Genomic DNA, 12,131 nt, shown 5'->3' with positions numbered 1-12,131 from the left:
TTTCCTGATAATCTGTGTTCATTCATATTTGGTTATACCTGGAGTAGGCATCGAGAAAACTGAGGATCTCATGGTCGGCCGTGACATTGTTCATGCGATCGCTGTTAGGAAATGGAAAAAAGTCCTTGGGACATGCCTTATTTAAATCTTTATAATCTACACACATTCTCAGTTTGTTTCCTTTTTTAGGGACTACTACTTCCTTTGCTAACCATTCTAGGTATTTGAATTCCCGAATGGAACCTATTTTTAGGAGTTTGGTTACCTCGTCCTTGATGAAAGCATGTTTGATCTCGGACTGGGGCCTCCTTTTCTGCTTGACCAGATGGAATTTCGGGTCTACGCTCAGCTTATGAATGGTGATATCTAGTGGGATCCCTGTCATGTCGAGATGGGACCAAGCAAAACAATATATGTTATCTATGAGAAATTGAATGAGTTTTTACTTAGCTCGGGAGTTAAACCCGTGCCCAGGTATACCTTCCGATCGGGTAGACACACGATCAATGTGACTAGCTCTTCGACCGTATAATTTGTAGCATCAGAATCATCAGGTACCATAAAAGATTTGGGAACCCTGTAATTGCCATCTTCATCGATCCCTTATCTATCCGATTGAGTCATGGTTGGTATCGATAGTTGCTATTTAGTCTCCTGTTTCTATTCGAACTTGGTTCCTTCGATGTCGTCAGTATTGGTACCGGAATTACTTCTTCGACTACAAACATTTCTTTTGCGGCTGGTTGCTCCCTGTAGATCATTTTAATCCCCTCTGGTGTTGGGAATTTTATCACCTAGTGAAGGGTCAAAGGCACTGCCCTCATGTTGTTGATCCATGGTCTCCCGAATAAGGCGTTTTACCTCATGTCCCCTTCGATCACATAAAACTTGGTTTCCTGGATGGTTCCGGCGGCATTTACAGGTAATGTTCTCCTTTAGTAGTTTCACAAGCTATGTTGAATTTGTTTAACACTCGGGATGCAGACATGATTTGGTCCTATAGGCCGAGTTGTTCTACGACCCTCAATCGAATGATATAGGCTGAGCTACTTGGATCAATTAACACACGTTTAACTCGAGACTTATTCATGGGTACAGATATTACTAGTGCATCGTTATGGGGCTGCATGATTCCTTCTGCATCCTCATCGTTGAAAGACAAAGTTCCTTCTGGTATGTAATCTTCGGTCCGTTTCTCCATCGTGATGAGTACTTTGGTGCGCTTTAACATCGGACCTTGAGGAACATCGACCCCTCCGATGATTATGTGAATGATGTGTTGAGGCTCTTCTTGGTCGGTTTGTTTATTGGAGTCCCTATTTCTGAAATGATTCTTGGCTCGGTAGCTCAAGAATTCTCGAAGATGCCCGTTCTTGAATAATCGGGTTACCTCCTCCCTCAATTGTCGGCAATCTTCTGTTATGTGGTCGTGAGTGCCATGATATTTGCACATTTGGTTTGGGTCCCTTTGGGCTAGGTTAGATTGTAGAGGTTGAGGCCATTTGCTATTTTTGATGCGTCCGATAGTCGATACGATAGCAGCAACATCTATGTTAAAGTTGTATTCTTACAACCACAGTGCTTATTTGGGTCTGATAGACCCATTGAAACCATTCTTGCTCATGAGTCCCCGGTTACTTAGGCCTCTGTCATTTCTTCTTTCATTTTGTATAGAACTCTGTCGGGACCCATTGCTTCTTCGAACTTCACTGTACGACTGATATTGATCCCTGTTCGACCTTGGTTCACGATCAATATCTCTCTTGACTCTATCGACAGGTCTAACAGGATAAATGGACCCGGAAGGAGCCCCAAGTTGATCGTCTTCGACTCTGATCTTCGATTGATATCGATTATGCACATCAGCCCAAGTGACAGCCGAATATTCTATCAGATGTTGCTTCAACTATTGTAAAGCCACCGAGCTTCGAACATTGAGTCCTTGGGTAAAAGCTTGAACGTCCCAGTCATCAGTGACCGGCGGCAAGTCTATCCATTGCATTTGGAATCGAGATGCGAACTCTCTGAGTATTTCATTATCCTTTTGCCTTACGTTGAATAGGTCCAATTTCCTGGTTTCGACCTTGATAGCTCCGTTTGCCTTCATAAAAGATTCTACAAGCATAGAAAATGAGTCGATAGAATTAGGGGATAAATTTTGATACCATATCATGGATCATTTTGACAAGGTCTCTCCAAATTGTTTTAATAAGACAGACTCGATCTCATCATCCTCCATGTCGTTTACTTTGATGGCGCATGTGTATGAAGTGACGTGCTCGTTTGGGTCAGTCGTTCCATTGTACATAGGAATCTCGGTCATGCGAAATTTTTTAGGGATCGGCTTTGGAGCTTCTGTACAAACTTCTTGGAGTCCAAGCTTTTCAATATCGGAGGCGCTCCGGGATCTGGTCAACCCTACAATTATAGGTTTCCACCTTTTTGTCGTTTTCTTTGATTTTCTTTTCCCCTGATTCTATTCGTTTTGTCAGTTCCTCGAGCATTTTTATGATCTCGAGGTTACTACCCGGCTCGTTCCAATTCGACCTTTCCGCGACCTGTTCCTCCCTGTGAGTGATCTCACGAGATGGGTATGGCTCGATCCTGCTCGGTGCGTGGCTCTGGTTTTGTAACTGAACTATTGCCGCATGTTGAGCCTGTAACATTCCGAAGATCATCCGTAGATTAGCCTCGTCTCCTTCATTGTTTTGAGTATTCTGTGCCGCTGATCGGGCTCCACCACGAATGCTATTCTCGGGGTCAGCAGGGAGGCTTGTGTCGATAGAAACATGTGAGTTAGCATCCAACGGGTCCGCAACGGGCGGTACCTTGTTACCAGCGCTATGTTATTGTTTTCACCGTGGTGACCAGATTCATCGTCAGTATGTAGAGGTGCTAATTGTGAGTTTGACATTTTGACCTTGAGCCGAAAATCAAAGACACTTCAAAGAACAAGTGAAAAATAGTGTGTGCTATGGAAATTCGTATCAAATAACCACTATTAACCTTAGCCCTGTGGTGGGCGCCAAACTGTTTACCCTAAAAAAGGAGAATAATTGAATTTATACGCGGCTTTAAGGATACGTGATTTAACTTGATACAAAGTGATAGAACAGTTTAATATTGAAATCAATGACAGAAAAGTGAACGCAAACCACACAAGTTGAACAGTGTTAGCCTTGAAGGTTGGTCACCCTCGGGTCAAAAAATGCCTCAATCGAGAACAGAATATTAAGATAACAAGAACTAGAAATAATAGTGTATTGCTTTTGGATGTGTATTACAAAGAATCAGACCCCCTTTATATAGTAGGGGAGTCCTACTTTATGTACAATCCTATAAAAGGCAAGGAATCTCATGATTTGCTAATTAATCGGTGTTCCATTCATACGTGACGAGATTCCCGCCGTGATATCCGACCGATCGCGGATATTTCGGCCTTCAGTTACTTGGTGCCATAATGTTTCCTCGAGCTTAATCGGAAACGGGGTCGATTCTGGAAGCTGTCATAGGCTCGATGATTTTTGACGACATATGTTTTGACTTCGTACTCATGTTCGATGGAATCCGAGGTCAATCTTCAATCCATCACGCCTCGGTCTCGATCTATCACGCAATAGATGAACCTGGTTCCGACCGTATACAAAGTATGTATTTTACAATTTTATCCATAATAATGACATCAATTCAAAAAGTCTTGAAAAATGATTTGAACAATGAATTGTTAATGATAAGGGTAAAATTAAAAAAAAAGAATTATTTTTCTCTCTATTTGCCTAATGAAAAAGTAAAAGTGATAATATATTTTTAAGTATATAAAATCTACGAGTGCACTATTGCTAGTGCTAGCTTGCTCCATATATATCTGCATGGTCATATACCTCCGCCAGCTCAGATTTATATTAAAGGTTCTTTGGTGGGAACCAGGTTGATCATCAATTGACGTATGCTTATCTTTTTCTTTCTATCAAATGGCCCAATTAATTTTCATTAGTCGCTATTTTAGTATACAAACAAATAAAATGAGGAATGTGTCATAATGCGTGGTATCTGGACGGCGGCAGATCCAAAAATGTTCGCGACTTTAGTACTTGAACTCGCACAGTTTTTGGTACAATATATTTGTGAAAAAAATAGCACATATAGATTTAAATATTCAATTTATACAAGAATGTTTGACTGGATTTATAATTTAAGAAAAAATACTTTTATAATTTGCGGCCTTAAAAGTTTAAGGGATAAAAGATTTATAAGATCATAATATTCGTGTGAATATAAAATTTCTCAATATGAGTTTAATAGATGTTTACCCTCAAAATCGGATAACAATTAAATTTGTATGTGGTTTTAAGGACACGCAGATTAATTTGATACAAGACGATAAATTGAGTTACTATGAACAAATAAAGGTATAGTAAATTCAAACCACGCGAAGGGGATCATTCCAACCTTAGTGTAACGTTCACCCTCAGTCCGGGCTCACAGTGGCCGATATTGATGAACAAGAAAAAGAGCCTTTGATAACATTAAAAATTGTAGTATATTGCTTTTGAATACGTGTTACAATGTGTCTCATGAATGATAAGGCCTCCTTCATATAGGGGAGTCCTACTCTCGGTACAACTCTATAAAAGATAAAAATCTTCTGTTTAACTGATTGTCGGATCTTCATTGATATGTGCCGAGATCCACGCTGCGATATTCGGTTGGTCGCGAATATTACGGCCTTCGGTCGGTCGTGCTTGATTGCCTGACAATGTTCTTCGAAGTCTTTCGGGGTTTGGACCGATCCCGGGATGATGACCCCGATATTCTCTAGGGCGGGCGTTATGCCCCCGAATTCTTACTCGATGAGACCCTTTCCTTGATTCCTGTCCCTCGTCATCATGCCTTGAACTCGGTTTATCCTATCGGAGATCGGAGTGTACCATGGGCCTGGTTTTAGCCGTATACAATCGACAAAATAAAAAACTTAAATTAAATTACTTTCAAGTACAAAAATATGTCATTATTATTGCAACATATTAATAAAGAAAGTGTGTCATATAAATAGGATTGATATAACATATCAAACAGTGAATATGAAATAACACCAACTAATCCTAGTGTAACTAATCCCAGCATAAATTATAGCATGTTTGGTCAAGCTAAAAAAATTAGCTTATTTTGAAAAGTGATTTTTCCAAAAGTGCTTTTCGAAAAAATATTTTTGGAGATAACCAGTTTGTGTTTGGCTAATTAAACTAAAAAATACTTTTGAGCAATAATTTTTGTTTGACCAAGCTTTTCAAAAAATATTTTTAGTATCAAATTACAACTAAAGACATTAATAGGTTTACTTAATAGTTAATATTATAAGTAAACAAATAATCTAAAAAATTTATTGTTAAAGGCAATAATTAAATATTTTTATTTTATTTAAGTAAAATATAAGAATAAAATTAAAAAGTACTATAATTCTTTTAAGATGATTTAAATACACTAAAAATCATTCAACCAATATACGAACATTCACCCCTTAAGTCACAATATATTTGAAAGCTATACAAAAAAGAAAAAAATACATATATTAATATTCTAAGTATTAGGTTTAAAAGTAAGGATATTTTGGCATATATTATATCTTGTTAATGGTATTTTTGATAAGAAAAAAAACCAAAATTGAAGTTACTTTTTTTTGCTTCTCAGAAACAGTTTCCGTTTCTTTCCAAAAATATTTTTCTTCCTTCAAAATGCTTGGCCAAATACCGTAAGTTGAGAAAAAAAAAAGTATTTCATGGAAAAAATACTTTTAGCCTTTGAAAAGCTTAGCCAAACAGGCTCTTAGTCTTCAAATCAAACGACCGTATGTTTCATATTTTGTTCTTCTTTAAATATGTGATTAACATTATCTGGTTATCATCAACATTATCTGATGATGTCACACCATTTATAGAATCCTTGAATGCGTAATTACTCTTTCGTTCTATTTTGTGTTCTCATCACTTTATCATGAATACGTTTATCAATCATAATCCAATGTGACTTCATCCTAACAGTAACTGGATTAGAGAATTAGAGAGGATAAGAACTTTTCAGCCTGAGAATTATGCATATGTTTCTTTAAACCATGTGGTGGCTGACATGGAAGAATAATTAGCAGTGGTGGCCATTGCTCAATCCATTCATACTTTCAGATTATAAAAAGAAAATCTTGGATATTTTGTCTTTAATTTAGTCGTCATCCAACGCGTGCTAACAAATTTGGACTTTGTTCAGCAGATTTTTTCTCTTTGAATTCTTACATTGTGTATCCTCTTATAAGAAGTGTAAACTCGAGCCGAAATCGCAGAATTCTTTGCTTGGTGAAAATAGGAAATATTCAAATTAAGAAAAGAATGCAGTGAAATCAAGTTAAACTTTTTATTTAAAGGAAAATTACGTTCCTGTTCATGATATGTGAAAAAGAGGCAAATACAAAAATAAAGAAGATAGAGATTATCAAATTTAACGTGGAAAGCCCTTCAGGTCGAAGGTAAAAATCACGGATCATGATGATCTAAAAAGCTCCACTATAAAAATTAGAGGGTTACAATAATTCTCCAAATTAACTAAATAACAAGTGTCACACAAGGAGCAATAATAGTGTCACGACTCAAAAATCTGACCGGAGTCATGACAGCGCCTAACATCGGTTGCTAGGCAAGCCATCAATTAATAAGCAGAACAAACTTAATTCACAGTATTAAACAGTCTCAACAACGGAATAATCATGAATAGCGGAAGTCAAAAATATTAGGCTCGGCACTTATAGAGTACATGGGTCGGTGGTAATCATACTATACTTTTCACTGCAGATCACAGAGTTGGTCCTAGAGGCACATAATGGAGATCGCTCGGATCAGATCTATCTTATAGACTTGAGGTAGAGCTGCACAACATTCGTAGACCTTGAAGTCCCCTTTCCTTATCTTGTTATACTGTTTATCTTGTTTCGAAAGTTGTATTTTATATTAACTATATCTGTAATATTCTAGTCGCTCAAGTACTTGTGACTCCGGATTTCTGGGATTAGTATAGACAACATTACTTATGGAATTATTTCATGTATTTAAGAGCACTTCATCCTTTAATTAATAATATTTTGCTTTTAAAATCGTTGAACCGGTTAATTCTTTAGCTAATGATGGCTTGCCTAACAAGCGAATGTTAGGTGTCATCATGATCCCGTAGTTGAATTTTGGATTGTGACAAGTTAGTATTAGAGCACTAGGTTTCCTAGGTCTCACGACTCACGAGCAAGCTTAGTTGAGTGTTGAGGTTGTACTGAGACTTTTGTACTTATCTTTTATAGGCTATAAGGCATTAGGAAAATTTCACTTTCTTTCTTTATTGTGCAATTTTATTTTGCCGCCAAGGTTTGAATCATTATTCTCTTAATCTCTTGTAGATGGTGAGGACACATAAAATATCTGTAGCTGATCAGGAGCCGGAGTAGTTGCAGCCACTACAAGGGGTAGGTGCCGGGGCCAGGGTAGAGCCAGAGGCAGAGGCAGAGCTCAGCCTAGAGCATGCGCAGCAACACTAGTTGTCGAGTCTTATACCGAGCAGAATGACAAGATCTTTGTTCCGACCGTGCCATTTGGACTAGCTTAGGTCCTAGAGAGGTTCATTGCTACCCCAGCGCTTGAGGACGCCCTAGTCCGCTTGGTTGGTCTTATAGAGAGTGTGGTCCAGGCCGATGTGTTCCCTATGGCACCAGCCGTCTCTCAGGTTGGGGAGGAGCCTTGACTCCCGCTACTCACACTCCAGAGCTGATGGGTCATGAGTATTATACCCCAGAAGTTCTACCAGTCTGTACTACTCAGCTTGTTGTTGCAACACAGCCTGAGGAGAGGCCCACGATGTCAGCTGAGGACCTGCATAGGTTGGACAAGTTTAAAGTTGTTTCCCCTCGGTTTAGTGGTTCACCTTCTAAGGATCCCCGGGATTTCTTAGACCATTACCATGATATATTGTAATATGGGTATAGTGGAGACCAATGGAGTTGATTTCACAGTGTTTTAGATGACTGACTCTGCCCAGAGGTGGTGGCAGGAGTATGTTCGAGGTAGACCAGTAGGTTTACCTCCTCTCACTTGGACTCAATTCACACAGTTATTCTTGGAAAAGTGTATCTCCTACAATCATAGAGAGGACCTCCGTAGCCAGCTTGACCATCTTCAGCAAGGTAGCATAACCATTAATAAGTATGAGAACAGATTCGTAGATTTTCCCGCAATAAAGCTATCTTGATCGCTACTAAGAGGGAGAGGGTGTGGAGCTTTATAGATAAACTTCCTTATGGTACCATGCTACAGATAGACAGAGAGACCAAGGATGATATTTCGTTCATTCGAGTTTTTGAGATTGCTAGGCAGATCGAGAAGATTCGTGCCCAAGGTAGAGAGGGGACATCTTAGAAGAGGCCTCATCATTTCAGTGGTTTCAATGGTGCCTCATCTAGAGATAGGGATTCATTTGGTAGAGGCCATCCTATCAAAGACCATTTAGTCAGCACTTCAGGTTTCTTATGGTTTTTTAGGTAGTCATGGTGTGTATGGGTCTTGTTCCGAGCAACCAATATTCAATGCACCTTCAGCTCTTATTAGTCCACCACCATTACAAAGTTACTATGATGTTCATTCAGGTCATCAGGGACCGTCTCTGACTCAGAAGTTATGCTAGCTGTGTGGTTACTTTGCGTATGGTGATACAGGTCATATCAGGAGGTACTTTCATAGATTGAGGAGCAATAGGCCACAGCAGAGTACTCGTGCCATGATTACGATACTGCTTACTCCACCACCTGCTCAGCCAACTAGAGGGGGGTCAGGTAGCCTGAGGTGGAGGATAGATAGCTCGAGGTGGAGGCCAATTAGTGAGAGGCCGTCCATGAGGTGGAGATCAGATTGGTATGGCTTAGGCGTGTTGCAATGCATTTCTAGCTGGACTTGAGGCGGAGTCATCGAATGCGGTCATCACAGGTATTGTTCAGGTTTTCCATAGAGATGCATCAATTTATTTGATCTCGGTTTCACTTATTCGTATGTGTCATCCTATTTGGATATGTCTAGTGATTCATTGGATACTCCGTGTCTACACCCATTGGGGACTCTTTTGTGGTGGACCATGTCTATCGCTCTTGTATGGCCACTATTAGGGGCTACGATACTGTAATTGATCTTGTGTTGTTAGATATGGTGGGATTTTGAAGTTATTCTTGGTATGGATTGGTTGTTCCTGTATCATGCTATCTTGATTTGTCAATCCAAAACCGTGACATTATCCATGCCGAGGATGCATATGGTGCAATGGAGAGGGATCTTGGTCACTACACTAGCAGGGTCATTTCATATATGAAGTCTTGGCGTATGGTTGAGAAAGGATGTTTGGTGTACTTGTCTTATATCCATGATTCTAGTACGGAGGTTCCTTCCATGGATCTAGTTGCGGTTGTCGGGTATGACACCCGACTTTTGCATTAACTTGGTTCCGGGCGCTTAAGACATTTCTATTCCTTCATATTGTATGGCTCTAGTTGAATTGAATGAATTGAAGGACCTGTTGCAAGATTTGCTTGACAAGGAATTTATTAGACCTAGTCTCTCGCCTTAGGGTACACCGATGTTGTTTGTAAAGAAAAAGGAAGGATCAATGAGGATATGTATAGATAATTGGCAGTTGAACAAGGTCACTATCAAGAACAAGTATCCGTTGCGGAGGATTAATGACTTATTTGTCTAGCTTTATGGTGCCAAGGAGTTTTCCAATATTGATTTGAGGTCCGGCATCGAATGTCTCTAAATAGAATTTCAAACTCGGTATGGTCAATATGTGTTCTTGGTTATGTCATTTGGCTTGACTAATGCCCTAGCAACCTTTATGGATTTGATATATCAGGTGTTCAAGCCTTATCTAAATTCCTTCGTGATCATCTTCATTGATGATATTTGGGTTTACTCATGCAGAGGAGAGGAGCGTGAACAGCACATATGGATCATACATCGAACTTTGAAGAATTGTCAGTTATAAGATAAGTTTTCGAAGTGTGAGTTCTGGTTGGACTCGATTGCCTTTTTAGAGCATGTTGTCTCTTCTGAGGGTATCAAGGTGGATCCTAAGAAGATTGATGCAGTTCAGAACTCGCTTAGACCTACATCAACTACAAAGATACGAAGCTTCTTAGGATTGGCGGGGTATTATTGCCAGTTCATTGAGGGATTTTCATCTATCTTAGCACCATTGACCAAGTTAACCCAGAAGGGTGCTCTTTTCAGATGGTACGATGAGTGTGAGGTGATCTTTCAAAAGCTCAAATCTGCATTAACTACAACTTCAGTTTTGGTTTTGCCTATAGGTTCAGGATGTTACATTGCGTATTGTGATGCATCGCGCATTGGACTTGGTGAGATATTAATGCAGGACAATTTGGTGATTTCCTAAGCATCTTGTTAGTTAAAGGTTCATGAGAAGATATACAATGCGCATGATTTAGAGAGTTGGCAACCATTGTTCATGCACTGAAGATCTGGAGGCACTATGCATACGGTGTTCTATGTCAGGTCAATACCGACCATCGGAGTCTCCAGCACTTGTTCAAGCAGAAGGACCTAAATTTACGGTAGAAAAAATAGTTAAAGTTGTTGAAAGGCTATGATATCACCATATTATACCATCCGGGTAAGGCCAATGTATTGGCCGATGCATTGAGTAGGAAGGCAGAGAGCATGAGCGGTTTGGCATATTTATCGATAGTGGAGAGGCCACTGCCCATGGATTTTCAGGCTTTGTCCAATAAGTTCATGAGGTTGGATGTGTCCGAGCCTAGCCAGGTTCTTGCTTGTGTTGTGGCATAGTAATCGTGGTTGGAGTGCATCAAGGCTCGCTAGCTTGATGATCCTGACTTGTTGCTTTTGAAAAACACGGTATAGCGGGATGGTGCCAAGGAGGTTGTGATTAGAGATGATGGTGTTATGCAGCTTCAAGGTTGGATTTATGTCTCGAATGTTGAAGGGCTGAGGGAGCTGATCCTTGAAGAGGCTCACAGTTCACGCTATTCCATTAACCTAGGTGTCACAAAGATGTACCGTGACTTGAAACAACACTATTGGTGGTGGATTATAAAGAAAGATATTGTTGATTATGTCTCTCGTTGTTAGAATTGTTAAGAGGCAAAGTACGAGCATCAGAAACCGGGTGGGTTGACTCAGAGATTTGAGATACCAGAGTGGAAGTGGGTGCACATCACTGTGGATTTTATGGTAGGCTCACCATGGACCTTGAGTAAATATGACGCAGTTTGTGTTATTATGGACTGGTTGACTAAATCCGCACACTTCATTTCGATGATGGCATCCTATTCTTCAGAGCGGTTGGCTCAGATTTATATCCGGGAGATTATCCGCCTGCACGGTGTGCCCATTTCCATCATATCTGATCAGGGCATACAGTTCACATTGCATTTTTGGAGAGTCGTGTAGCATAGTTGGGCATGCGGGTCGAGCTGAGTATCGAATTTCATCCTCAGACGGATGGAGTGTCCGAGCGCACTATTAAGATATTAGAAGACATCTTGCAGGCATGCTCTATGAACTCAGGGGTCAGTGGGACCAATTTCTACCTCTAGCGGAGTTTGCCTAGAACAATAATTATCTATCAAACATCTAGATGGATCCATATGAGGCCTTGTATATGAGACAATGTCATTTGCCAGTTAGTTAGTTTGAGCCTGGTTAGTGTAGATTATTGGGCACTGATTTGGTTCGTGATGCTTTGGAGAAGGTTAAGGTGATTCAGGAGTGACTTCGTACAGCTCAGTCCAGACAGAAGAGTTATGCAGACCGTAAGGCCTGAGATGTGGCTTACATGGTGTGTTAGAAGGTTCTTCTTCGAGTTTTTCCTATGAAGGGCATGATGTGGTTTTGGAAAAAGGGCACTTGAGCCCGAGGTTTATTGGCCCGTTTGAGATCTTGGAGAGAGTTGGTAGGTTACTTATTGGCTTGTATTGCCTCCTAGCCTAGCAGGGGTACATATGGTATTCATGTCTCCATGCTCTGGATATACCATGAAGATAGGTCACATGTTTTAGACTTCAGCACAATGCAGCTTGA

The sequence above is a fragment of the Nicotiana tabacum genome, chromosome 16 (assembly GCF_000715075.1).
Source record: "Nicotiana tabacum cultivar K326 chromosome 16, ASM71507v2, whole genome shotgun sequence".
NCBI lineage: Eukaryota > Viridiplantae > Streptophyta > Magnoliopsida > Solanales > Solanaceae > Nicotiana > Nicotiana tabacum.
Note: the sequence above shows the minus strand (reverse complement) of the source record.